Source organism: Ovis aries, chromosome 18 (genome assembly GCF_016772045.2).
Source record: "Ovis aries strain OAR_USU_Benz2616 breed Rambouillet chromosome 18, ARS-UI_Ramb_v3.0, whole genome shotgun sequence".
Classification (NCBI taxonomy): Eukaryota; Metazoa; Chordata; class Mammalia; order Artiodactyla; family Bovidae; genus Ovis; species Ovis aries.
The window spans coordinates 44,128,672-44,141,178 of NC_056071.1; the positions used below are offsets into that span (position 1 = coordinate 44,128,672).

Here is a 12,507-nt window from a genome sequence, read left to right on the forward strand (position 1 = left end):
TATGGGAATGGGGGCTGCTCTGAGGCTGGCAAATAATAAACAATGAGGGCTTTTTTTTTTTTTTTGTCCTGGATTCCTCCAGCCCTCCTCTCTGCAGTCCTTAGCCCTCGTCTTCCTCTCTTAAGGATTTAAATGGAATGACCTTAATTCTCGCTTTGTTTGCACTCTATCTTTTAAGGAGCTGCAATGAAGACCAAGACAAACAGTAGATTAACAGTGGTACCTTTTATAAAGCTGATTAGTTCCTAAAATATGCTGAAAGGAAACAAAACTAGAAAGGAGAAAAAAAAAAAGAGAGAAAGTGGAATGGAGGCTGAGACAGAAGCCTTTGTCGGTGAGTTTGAAATAGCTCCGTTCCTTTCTATGGCTGCAGGTATTGACCTTCCAGTAAAATATTTCCTTTGTGTGCGAAGGCTTTGCTAGGATAGCATTTATAGTACTAAGCAGGTGCCTGGTAAGTGTTTCTAAACAAATATTACTTCACTGCCTAATTTTGATTTAAGGGGAGAGTGGTACTAGGGATGAATTCAGAAAACATTTGATGATGGCTCATCTGCTGCTCCTGGTTAGCAGGGCCTATCAAGTGGCTGACAGCATAAAATCAGAATTCCAGAGATGCTGTTCCATGTGGAGTCATTAAGAGAAACACTTCCTCCTAAAATCTCCTTCAGCTCCTTCGGATTTGAAGGAATTTACAGAGAAACTTCCCAGGCACCTCAGCTATATCCAAATGAAAGCCAAAGCAGAGTATGGCAGATCTGAAAGTGGGTCTCTGGAATGACAATGGGTTACTGAAATTGTTCGATTTAATTTAAAGTTAAATAAAATGTGAAAGGCTCGGGCGCGTTAATAAGACGATCCATCTGCTTATAATAATAGGATAATTCACATCTTCACTGTCAGAGCAGAAAGCCTCTGATAAGGTCAATCATTAAACTCAATATGCTTCATTCTTTGGTGCTATGTCGCTTAGTTTCTCAGCGCCACTTGTCTGCCCTTCTTTTCCACTATGCACCTATATTGGAAATTTAGCTCCATTAGGTAGATGCTTGCACCATTATGAAGCCTGATTCCATCATTTTCCAAGTGCCAAGCCATTTAAATACAGTGCAGTCTTTGGTCCTATTTAATCCAAACATTTACACACATCCAGCTCCTTCTTATCTTTTTAAATAGAATGCAGGGCTTATTTTTAAATTACATCCTCATTCATGTTCTATGAAAGCCTCAAGAGAAACTGTCCATGGGATTTAAATTCTGGTCTACAGGTGCTGCTTCCAGTTCCTGGCCTGTAAATCCTGGCACCAGCATAATTCTGGGCATGACTTCCCTGTGATGAGGTGGAAAAGATACAACAGAAACAGCCATTTTTTTTTCCTCTCCCAGAAATTATACTACACTGGAGTATACTGTAGCTTTTGCTTTCTTCTCTATTTATACCCAATTTTAAAAACATTTAAGTGTCCCCAGAAGTTAGGATGCTTGAAATGAGGCAAGTGCTTACCCAAAACTAAGGTGTGCATCATTTCTTTCACCATGTGGGGTCAGTGAGACTTACATCTATGTGCTGGCAGTTTCTGATGTTGCAGTGAGTCCCTCCATGACTTGTGTGATATGACTGATACCAACCTGTCCCACATTCCTGAATCATCCATGGTTCCCTTTAGGCCCTTGAGACTATCTTTTCCACCAATGTCCTCTTCTGCTGGTTTCTAGCATCAACTATTCAATTCAGCTCTTGTAACCAAAGCAGAGATGCCCTGAAGGAATAGACACTAGCTTTTTTCAACTATTACTCTGCAGATACTGGTTCAATAAAAAAATAATCTTTTGCCGACTTGGAAAAGCAATTGGACAAAATGACTTTTTGCTTAAACAACTTGTTCTCAACCTACTTTATCTTGTTCTATACTTAAAAAAAAATCCCTGACAACACAGTGAGATTCCCCAAATGATCAAAATGGTGTAATTGTGTTGGGTGCACATCTCTGCTAGGCTCCCGCTAGTTCCCACTCACCTAGAGAGCTCATGGATAAGCCTGAGAGGTTGGTGTGCGTGTGCGTGTTTTAACAAATTTTCAAAAGTTGCCATGGGGAGAGAATAGAAAGAAAGCCCTTCAGAAAGAAAATTATTTTCACAGCATCGTCACCAGAAAAACACCCTCGCAATGGATATCTCTGAAGGTCGGCTGCCCTCTGAACTAATTGGGGGAGGAGGCGGGGAGCACTTTGAGATTTGCTCACCTTTTATAATGGGTCTCAGAGAAGTGATCAGTAGCCAAACGCTTCCTGCCATGAGTGGTTTGGGCACTCTGTAAGCAAAGGAAAAGGCTCCTCCAGTTTCTTCTTGTTCATGTCCCTGAGAGAGGTCACCACCTTCCCTCTTTTACTTGCCACTTCTGATTATTGGGTAGGTTCTGCTCCAAAAGTCATCTTTTGTTGTGAGGACATTCATCTTCTCCCCTGTGATGAAATGCTCGCTGAGAAGGAGGGGTGGAAGTCGGAAAACTGATCTCAAAAGCCTCAAGATCACAGGCAAAGAGCCTTATTTATAGACCTGTACTGAAAATCAAGTTCAATCTGTGTGAATGCACTACATTAAACCAATAACAGACAACAAGCTTGTGAATATTTGGCAGGATGATGAAATCGGCCACAGCCTGTGTGCTGAGGGGAGTCGGGGGGAGCATTGTCTAGGAAGGGCTGGTGCTCTTCCTTTGGAGTGTGTTGTGATTGCTAGCTGGTTTCCACAGATCCTTGCTGAATATTATGCCATTAAACAGTATGAAAGAAAATCAAAATATATGTTTATGGGGGTACTAAATAGTAAGTGCCCTTTCAAATGCTCTTTAATGGCTAGGCTTTAAAGTCGTCCTGGAGCACCCTCAGAAAGCGAGAGCAGCAGGTTTTACAGATTTCTGTGGCTGTAAACCACCATGAGACGCTGAATGAAAGTGCGCTGGGATTTATGAACACCCGCACTCTGTACCCTTAAAGGCATATTCCCAAAGACAAAACAGCCCTCTGCCCTGTCTGTTCTTTTTATTACTATTATTGAAGTGTATTTGATTTACAATGTTGTGTTAGTTTCAAGTGTACAGCAAAGTGATTCAGTTATATACACATACATTTTTTCAGAGTATTTTCCCTTGTAGATTATTAAAACTACTGAGTATAGTTTCCTGTAGTAGGTCCTTGTTGGTTATCTGTTTTAAATACAGCAGTGTGTTTTATATACAGTATATAAATTCTTAAATTTTAGTTTTTAGTTTTCATTGAAAAACAGTGATTTCTCACTGTATTTCTCAGTGTGTTTTTCTAAGCTGTATTTTTCTCAGAACTTGAGTGACAGTTGATGTTTGGCTTGACATAGTAGTGAATATACTTCCTGGGGCAATCAAAAAGGAATATATGTTTGGATTGCAATAGATAAAAGCAATTTCTAAATAAGAAAATATATTTTGCCATGTAAAAAAGCAGATATAATTAAGAGCATTTCTAGACTAAGTGCAATTCTTGTAGCATATTGTAGATTGTATATTTGTTATGTTAAATGTACTGGAGCTCCATATATGAACAGACACCCAGGCCAAGATAACAGAAAAGGAAGTCCAGAAATAAATCAAAAAAGTAATGTACTTTAACATCTGGAAAGGAAACATCTCAAACCAGTATAGGGAAGGGCAAGGGGGAGATTTTTTTATTCTATAACTAGTATAGGATAATTGGATAGCCATCAGAAAAAAAAAATCAAAAGTTGGATCTGTCCCTCGTACCATGCTCAAGGATAAAGTTAAGAAAAGGTAAAGATTTTTTAAAAATGAAGAAAAGGAAAGAAACCAGACAAGCACTACAGAAATGCTCAGGAGAGCTTCTTTGTTGGGAGTTTTTTTCTTGGCATGGGAATGGGAGAGAAGAGACAGGCAGAAACCATAAAAGATTTGTACGACCACATAAAACCCAGAACTTCTGCACGGAAAAGTCCTTATGCAAAATTAAAAGACAATGAATTGGGGGAAATATTTGCAACCCATAACACAACATAGCATAAATTTTTCAAAAACATAAAGAGCTCATAGAAATCAATAAGAAAATATCAATACTTGAAATATGGGCAAAGTATCTCAAGTGAGAATTAACAGGGAAATAAATGCAATTGGCTTTGAAACATATGAAAGATATTTGACTTCACTAATAACAGAAATTTAAATTAAAACTGTAGGGTTGCCCTGGTTTTTTTACCTATCAGATTGGCAGAATTTCAAAAGTTTAATATTACCCTTTGTTGGGAGGTTATGAGGAAATGGGTACTTTTGTACACTCTCGATGGGAGCGTAAATTGGAATAGCTTCTATAAAGTCAATTTGACAATATTCATCAAAGTTACAAATGCAAATTTTTTTAACCTAGAAATTTCACCTCTGGGATTCTATCACATATATATTTGCATATATATAAAATGACATACACAAGGTTATAAAAGCAAAATAATGAGAATAACCTGAATATCCATCAACAGAGACCGATAAAATGAATTCTAGAACATAAAGGAAATCAATCCTGAATATTCATTAAAAGAACTGATGCTGAAGCTCCAATACTTTGGCCACATGATGTGAAGAGATCACTCATTGAGAAAGACCCTCATGCTGAGAAAGAGAAGGGGGCAACAGAGGCTGAGATGGCGGATGGCATCACTGACTCAATGGACATGAGTTTGAGCAAACTCTGGGAAATAGTGAAGGACAGGGAAGCCTGGCACGCTGCAGTCCATGGGGTCACAAAGAGTCAGACGCGACTTAGCGACTGAACAACAACAACGGAATATTATACTATTATAAAAGGAAAAGGGAGGAGGAATGTCCCTATGTTCTGATACAGAAAGACAACCAGATATAGTGTCAAGTGAAAAGTGCAGAGCAGTGTGAATAGCAGGCTAACATTTGTGAATGCAAGAGGTAAGAGAAGAATCTCTGTCAGTATTTTCTAATATTTGCATAAAGAAATTCCAGAAAACTACAAAAGAATCTAATAATAATGGCTGTAGAGGATTAAGAGAGAACTACATTTCAGGGGTGGGAGGGAAATTTGTCATAATAAACCTTTTAATCTTTTTAAATTATATTTTACCAAGTATTCCTACTTAAAACTTTGTATCATTAAGAACTAAATTATACAGTTAAATAAAAATTAAATTAGATCATTTCAAGTTCAAATAAAACAAATGAAAAAGTTCACAGGAAAATTGTACCAATGCTAATGAAAGTAATTGCTGATTTGGACAGATATATGTCTAGCAATGCAATGATGAACAAAGATTAAGAGTGGTTTTTTTTTTTTTAGGAACTGTTATTAATTTGGTCCCTGTCTATAATGTATCCCTTTATTTATATGCTATATCTCTCCATTTTCTGGTTAAAAATCTAGAAAATTAAAAATTAAGGAATGATTATATTTATATTGGTTAGCGTCAAGAAACCATTTAAATAAAAAGTTTTTCTTTTTAGTAATCCCTCATCTTTAAAAACTTACTTCCACATTCCCAAAGTAGAAATTGACCCCAACACTGTCTCACCACCAAAAGAAAATTTGCCCAACTCTTCCATTTGGCTTCAGTCCTAACTTCCACCATGCTATCTTTGGGTTAAACAGAACGTAAGGTTAAAGTAGCAGAGCCTCGAGAATCAAAGAGTTGATGCCACAATTGTATAGTTAAAAACTATATTTACTCTAAATTGCAAAATGGTAGGTATTGTATGTGATGTTTAAGTTGCAGCGATTGTTCTAGTAATAAATGTAATATTCAGCAGCATTTTTCATAGATTACTCAGTTCATCATTAGAGCCATTTTGCCTCTTTATAATAATGTGCACTTTCCTTTAGAAAGAGCTTGGTTATTTCTTTGGTTGGGCCTATTTGCTCCTTTTTTATGTGAGATTTTTCAATACTATGAAATGATGCAGAGCAAAAAAGGTCCATCCACTTCACTTGTGTTGCCTCCTGCGTTACCTAAACCACAACAGAACAATGACAGACAACAGAGCCTTTCTCCTCGCTAACAATTCAGTCACCATGACAACCAGCAGAAGAACGTTGGGCCAGAAAAAAGCACTGAGCTTGAGGGACTAGACTAATCAAAAAATGGAATAACATGGCAACAATTACACTGATGAGTGAGAGGGAAGCTACAGATGCATTCAGACACCTATGGCACCACAGACTCAACGCATTCAGCATTTCGTGTCTAGTGTCTTGTGTTTCTGAGAGCAGGTAAATAGACAAGATCGAATTGTGTAACAGAATGTCAGTGCTCTAGTTAAATAGAAAATTCCTTTCCTTTGGCTGTGCTACTTCAAGCGCATTGAAGAGGGTTTAGGGGAGATGAGGTTTTGAAGTGAAATGTGTAATAGATACAATATGAGTGCCACAAGGCAACATTATTTAGTTTTAAAAAAGTAAACTGGGGTATGTCCCCCCCCACTTCTTTTTTTCAAATATATAGGCACAAATAAAGGGAGAATGCCGCTGGATTGGTGACTGACACGGTCTTAAAACTCAGCTTCTTGTCAGGAACATACATGGTTCACCTCCCTTCACGTGGTTCTGCACTATATTGATTTCTATTGACAAAATCAAGCACCATGATTTTTTTTAATTGTTTTATTGAAGTGTTGTTAATTTACAATATTGTGTGAATTTCTGCTGTACAGCAAAGTGATTCACCTCTACATATACATGTGTGTGTGTGTATATATATATTTTCTTTTTCATATTCTTTTCCATTGTGGTTTATCACAGGATATTGAATATAGTTCCCTGTGCTATACAGTAGGACCTGTTGTTTATCGATTCTACATATAGTAGTTTGCATCTGCTAATCCCAAACTCTTCAGTCCATTCCTGCACATACCCCCAACCCCCAGGAACCACAAGTCTGTTCTCTGTGTCTGTTAGTTCAAGCACCATGGTTTAAGCTGTGCAGTTCTAATGTCTGGAGGAAGTTAAGCTGAAAGGGACAGGATGGTTCTGTGGGTCAGATAACAGGAGCAGAGGTGTATATTCTACTCACATCCTGCCTTAACCTCCTTAGAATTCCCTCCATCCCTGAGGAGGTTAGTATAATGTATATGTATATTTCTTTTAAAGCATTTGCCCTGGCCTCACTTATGCATTGTATGCAGGTATACTTGTTGGGTTGTAAATCAGCCTGGCATACACTGACCTCTGCTTCAGCTTCTCTGATTAAATTTTCTCACAGTGTTTGTACGTTTTATGATGTGTTGTGCCTACTTACTTTGGTGGGTGTTTTTTAGTGAACCACGTTATCTGGTCTTGATTTATCAAAAGCGAATTTTCCTTTCTCTCCCCAAGCAGAAAAATTCAAGTTAGAGTAAGTTTATTAAATCATAAATAAAAATTTCCTCTCCAAAAAAAGGTGAAAATTTTGAAATATTGTCATTTCCAGAGAGAAATTCCTCATAGAGGAATGAGATCTAACTTTTTTTTTTTTAGTTTTTTTATTTTTTAAATTTTAAAATCTTTAATTCTTACATGTGTTCCCAAACATGAACCCCCCTCCCACCTCCCTCCCCACAACATCTCTCTGGGTCATCCCCATGCACCAGCCCCAAGCATGCTGCACCCTGCGTCAGACATAGACTGGCGATTCAATTCTTACATGATAGTATACATGTTAGAATTCCCATTCTCCCAAATCATCCCACCCTCTCCCTCTCCCTCTGAGTCCAAAAGTCCGTTATACACAGCTGTGTCTTTTTTGCTGTCTTGCATACAGGGTCGTCATTGCCATCTTTCTAAATTCCATATATATGTGTTAGTATACTGTATTGGTGTTTTTCTTTCTGGCTTACTTCACTCTGTATAATTGGCTCCAGTTTCATCCATCTCATCAGAACTGATTCAAATGAATTCTTTTTAACGGCTGAGTAATACTCCATTGTGTATATGTACCACAGCTTTCTTATCCATTCATCTGCTGATGGATTCCTTAAAAAATTGCAAATAGAACTACCTTATGACCCAGCAATCCCACTGCTGGGCATACACACTGAGGAAACCAGAATTGAAAGAGACGCATGTACCCCAGTGTTCATCGCAGCACTGTTTATAATAGCCAGGACATGGAAACAACCGAGATCTAACTTTTAAGTTGCTCAGTTTAAGTCATTTGTGTTGTGGTGGGGTTGTAAAGCTCCAGTCTGCAGACGTTGAGTTAATTCCATCTCCACAGATTTCATAGACTATAGCATTTCCAGTTCTCTGTCCTATAATTTAGTATATTTTCTTAGTCTGACTCCTGTAACTGTTTGCCTGTCTAAAATGGGCTACTTTTTTACTCTCCTAGTTTTTTTCTTTTTTAAGTATGGACAGAGGCAGGGTAGAAGAGGCATAACGAATTTGCTTTGAGTCTATAAATAAATGTGTATTAATGAACTTTTCTGTATGAATGAACAAGTTATCCTCTTTATTTTAGTCTTGGTGAGGCCAAAAGCTTCTAGGTAGAAATCGCTCTTTGGGAAGATGATTCTAAATTATTCTTCCTATGTTATTTTTCCTGTTGTTCAGGTGAGAGGATCAGCATGGTTAGAATGATGACAGCCCACTTTGAAAATGTTCATTTATTCATAGTTCATCTGCTTCTGTGAAGGCAAGTTACACTAGAAACGGAGTTCTACTCAGAGAGTCATTAATAGAGGCTGGAAGACAATAAAGAAACATGAAGTGATAGTTGAAGAAACATGTATATCAAGAAACCCTGCCCCCCACCCCGCCAAGAAAAAGGAGTCCAGTTTCCAGCTCTGGGCTTTCCAGCAGCCAGGCAAAGAGAGAAACTGTCTGAATTACACAGCCCTCCTGGGCTAATCATAAGCATTGTGTTGGTTCTTTACGAGGAACAAGCTTTTTCTGTCCCTGAACTCTTCCAGGTGGAATTTGTCCCGGAAATGGTGTGTAGGAGGCGGGCAATGAATTGCCACCAGAAGTGGGCTTGCAGCAGAGGTGGGGACAGTCGCTCTGGAGGAGGGTTTGTCCTTCTGACTTTGGCTGATGTGCATTCTGAGTCAGGAGCAGAGAAGGGCCATTCTTTTCCTCTCTGTGATCGGGGAGGGATGAAGAAGTGGAAAGGAGAAAAGAACAATCTCTCCTGAACAGAAAAAAAGAGATCCAGGTCACCCGGAAGGAACTTAGAATAAGGAACTTATTTGGAAACTACCCTGTAGAGGAGGACTTGAATTTGGCTCAAGTGGTACTTGGTTTCACCAATGACCTTGTTTTAAAGGTAAAGCAACAATGACTAGATATCAGAGGGGCTCAGCAGTCCCAGGAGGGCCTTTTCCTTGAGGAAGTCCAGTAGAGCTGCTGCCAGATTTCTTTCCAATCTTGAATGAAAAGCAAGAGTTTTCTATGAGATTCTTGTGAAAAAGGTGAGAAAACTAAATCAGCATTGTAAGAGATAAACAATGGCATCTTGAGCAGACCACACTTTACAAAAGCCAGATTTTATTTTAGACAACATAAGCGTGTTTGTTCTTTCCATACAGACTCTTTTACTGAACTTCGAAGAAAATCTGCTTATCAGTGTTAACAGCCTTGTCTGAGTTGCCTTATAAAAGGCCACAGCAATTGGAAGAAAGTTATCTTTAAAATGTTTCCATTATGCTTGGTGACAATGCCGCCTCCACTGAGGATTTCTCTAGTATGTATTTTTTTTCCCCTTTCCTATGGATGAAGCAAGAATCAAAAAGGACTTTTATCTCTGCCTCTGGAGAACAATACAGGCAAGCAAACACTGAGCCGGGCATTGCATTAAGCTCTGAAGATGCTTTAGGGCACCGGTGACACCGTGCACGTGCATCAAGGCAAGAGTCTTTTAGTCTAGGAAATTCAACAAAGTATGGTAATTCGTGCCTGAATCCCAAACAGAGATTGTTCCTGTTTAATTCCTGCTCTCTATTTCTCTCAGTGGCTCCCACACTCAGGAGTATGTCTTAAGGGGATAAATTCACTGAGGTTACAGATTAAGGGAAGAAGCAGCCCACTGGTTCCATTCACCCTCCCCCATGCCAAGGCTTCATTATAGGATAAAGGCCAACAGTTAAGGGGTATTTACACTGCACAGGTGCCAGGTGAGTGCCCTCTTTCACATCATGTACCCCTTGCTGCAGTCCTATGCCCAAGTTCCTATATTAATCTGGCATTCCTTCAACACAGTTTTGGAGGACCTGTGCTACAAGCCAGCTAACATAGTGCTAAATATTGAGGTTCCATGATAAATAAGATATGGCACCCTGCACAGAAATGGGAAGAAAACCAACAAAGCAGCTAAGGGATTACCCTAAGGAAGAAGGAGTATCTGAATGTGAAGTCGTTTGTGTAATTCTGAAGGTCGTGCCCTTTCCTCCACAGGGTGGTGCTTTTCTCAACTGGTTCCTGCCTTCTGATTTGTGAGTTTCCTGAGGCTAAGAGCACTGATTTGGGGCTCAAGTCAAAGGTTGCCATATCTTAGCTGAGTGACCTTGGGAAAATCACTTAACCTCTGTAGCCTCAGTAATTTTATCTAAACAAGAAGTCTAATACCAACCCCATCCTTACATTCTGAGGTTTAAATGAGATTTCATGCAAAAAGCCTTTAGCACTGTGCCCAGCACATAGTAAATGCTCAGTACATTTAAAATTTGATTATCATCCTATTCTGTATGACTTTTACACTGAGGGACTTCTGGGACTGTTTGCTTTCACGTAGAATTAAAATTTCTTCCCCTTCTTCCCTGGCTGGCTTTGCCTCATGGCTTGTCAGGGTTTCTGCTCTGACCTCAGGTGACATTTGTCATGATTTAGCCATTCCCACTGGGGTCCAGAGGAGCAGAGATGGAGAAATGTCCTTGTGCTCTGGTGCACATGTATGACTTCATAGAATGTTTCCAGGAAGAGAGGAGCCTACAGAAGAATTCTTAAGACTTGAGTTTTTCTCTCTGGGCTGGGTAATACGTCGAGGAAATCACAGGCAACTCATTCTTGTCGTTTTAGGGTCTGTCATGGTTAGCATACAGTAAGTGCTCATTAAATATTATGGACAGGGATTCCCTGGTGGTCCAGTGGTTAAGACTCCATGCTTATGCTGCAGGGGACACGGGTTCAACCCCTGGTCAAGGAACTAAGATCTTACATGTTGTGGGGTCTAAAAACGTGAATAAATGAAAGAATGAAAATTGACCCCAAATTTCCATTTATTTGTTTGTTGCCTTTAAATGGATGCATTTCTGCTTTTCAAAAGAAACAGAAAAACATCTGCAAAATGTAATATGAACAATGGTTTTCTCTGGGTGCTGAGATTGGCAGGTGATAGTTTTTCTTTGTACTTTTAGGATTTTGTGGATTGATAACATTGACAGCAGTTAATGGAAAAGCTTGGTATTCCTTAACCAAAGAGTAGTGTGATGAGAGCTGGAGCCTCTGGAAGTTTAACATGATGGTGGAGCGCAGCATGGTCCTTGCCCTATACTCCCTAGGCACTGAGCAGACCACAGTTAATATCCCTTTGCAGTTCAAATTATGTCTGTCTTTCAAGGACCTCTCAGCTCATTGAAGCCATCATGGCATTCAGCCTTCATTTAGGGGGCTGACATGACCAGTCCCATTGGACTGGGATCAAGAAGATTATGCCCTTGACCCAAGTTTAAGGTCCCATATTCTGCTTTCCTATAAGCTAACCTTCTATACCATCTCTCACAGTGATGACTTAATTCTCCCACTCCCTACCACTGGTGCAAATTTCCTCATTGATACATGCAATCAGCAGGAGCCAGGATACCTAATTATGTTTAGTTTACAAGCAGTGTCATTCTTAATGGCTTAAGAAGGTTTTGTTCTTTCTCCTTTCCTCTGTGGCAATTGACTGTCTCATAACTGGGGTTTTTAGCAATGATTTGCATACTCTTATTAGATGGGACATAAAGATACATTATGCAGACTCTGAGCTCTGTTGCTTCCAAACTGGGCTGTGAAGTTGCTGTAAAGGTTATGAGTCACTGAAGAACAAGTTCAGTCCAATCCTTTCCCCTTTGGCCCCACGGGTTATTTTGAAAGCTGCCCACTAAATCATGCTGTCAGTTGGGTCTGCACAGGATAACAGCTGTGCCTCTGAGTGCAGGTTCAATGTCTGGCCAGTAGGTTATTGGGGATCAACAGCACAAGGCTTATCCTCTCAGGCCACCGTGGTTCTTTATCTGGCCAGAACGAATGTTGAGGAGACAGCACTCTGGGAAGAATGGAGTTGGTCTCACAGGTGTGGCAAATTTATAAATGGAGTTAGTCTTGACTAGATTTTCAGTTCAGTCCAGTCACTCAGTCATGTCCGACTCTTTGCAACCCCATGCACTGCAGCATGCCAGGCCTCCCTGTCCATCACCAACTCTTGGAGTTTACCGAAACTCATGTCCATTGAGTCGGTGATGCCTTCCAACCACCTCATCCTCTGGCGTCCCCTTCT

The 12,507-nt window shown here is 39.6% G+C and overlaps 1 long non-coding RNA gene across 1 annotated transcript in view; it reads left to right on the forward strand.

Annotated features, from left to right (window-relative positions):
- The first annotated feature begins 245 nt into the window (after positions 1–245).
- The window catches only part of LOC121817108 (uncharacterized), a 113,685-nt gene continuing 101,423 nt past the window's right edge, over positions 246–12,507 (forward strand). The window contains exon 1 of the long non-coding RNA XR_006056865.2: positions 246–334. This is a non-coding gene — a long non-coding RNA (uncharacterized LOC121817108). The remainder of the gene's footprint in view (positions 335–12,507) is intronic.